This window comes from Echinococcus granulosus (assembly GCF_000524195.1).
Source record: "Echinococcus granulosus chromosome Unknown EG_S00082, whole genome shotgun sequence".
Taxonomy (NCBI): Eukaryota; Metazoa; Platyhelminthes; class Cestoda; order Cyclophyllidea; family Taeniidae; genus Echinococcus; species Echinococcus granulosus.
Genome location: NW_020170462.1, coordinates 356,712 through 358,052, shown reverse-complemented (window position 1 = coordinate 358,052; position 1,341 = coordinate 356,712).

The window sequence follows — 1,341 nt, the reverse complement described above, 5'->3', positions numbered from 1 at the left end:
CACTCCGACGGAGTGAACTATTCTACATAAGTGCATTGTGTAAACACTTGCAGGAAGGGCTACTGTAGTGCTGAGTGTGGAGGGGTCAATACACCTACGGCCCACATGCAAGCGAGCACCCCCTTTGCATAACATCACCCTGGATGACGTCTGGTCAGGAATAGGGGAATAGGACCAAGGGTGGCCTAGACTGCTTCAGCAGGCATTTGGTTTGAACACTGGCAGATACAATGGAGAATGCGATGATTCCTTTGCGGTGCAATGAGCCCTCTGTCCACTATGCTGTACTTTCCTACTATACCTCCCTAATTCGGAGCCACTGGTTTATCCATCACACCGCCCATATACGCATTCGTATCTGTCCAACACTTGTTCTAGATTGAAAACGGTGTGTAGCTGCTGACATGGCCACAAGCCAGCCCACACGGCAAAGCTACCATGGCCAATGCACGAAGTAAAACCTTATCAGAATCGCGAGTTCCACAACCAAAGTTTTCTTCCAAACATGATTACTAAGTTCTGATTATTTGCTAAACTAATTTTTCTAAGAAAGTTTAGTTTGATGTTTCCACAAAATTAGTGAATGCATAATCGCAGTTAATTTGTAGAATCCACCTGAATTACACACGAAACGTGGGCCTCGAAATTTAAAGTTGCTGTCAGTCTGTTACCTACATGTGGACGCTATTTGTGATAGAATTTTCTATGGTAATCTTGTCATTCATTGTGATTTGCACTTCTCTGTCGTTTTATTTATCTTAATTGTACAACTTAGCGCTGGATCCAAATTGTTGTCGCACAATCCGGTGAAATGGTGGGTGTTTGATGCCTGATTGGCAGAATACTGTGTTTTAAGCCCCTTTTGGGTTGAATTATCTGACGGAGGGCATGTGTTATCGCCCAACTTTTGGTTAGATTTGTGGGCAAGTAGAGGAGACCTTATCAAGGATTGAATACGGTCCTTCTGTAGGACTTCACATAAATAGATCATCCAAGTGTAGTAGCAGTGCATGCTTGACAGTGAATGAATGTCCTTATCCTGTGGTAGGCGCATTTGCCTAGATTTGCTCCTTTACCATAGCTACTTGAGTTAGCACTTCTGTCCGCTTGTCTGTTCAATTTGTCCATCTAACAATCCACTCTTCTTCCGTGGTATCGATGCACCATTCATGAATTCTACTTATGCTTTTGTAATACGATGGTGGTTTATCCCTCGGTATTGGTGAGGCGCCACTTTTGGACTTCTGAATTTGCCCTCCTGTACCACGCTGGGTGGGCTGGCTTTCGGGCCATGCCAGCAGCCCAAACACCTTCTCTGTGCTGAATATATATTTGCATATT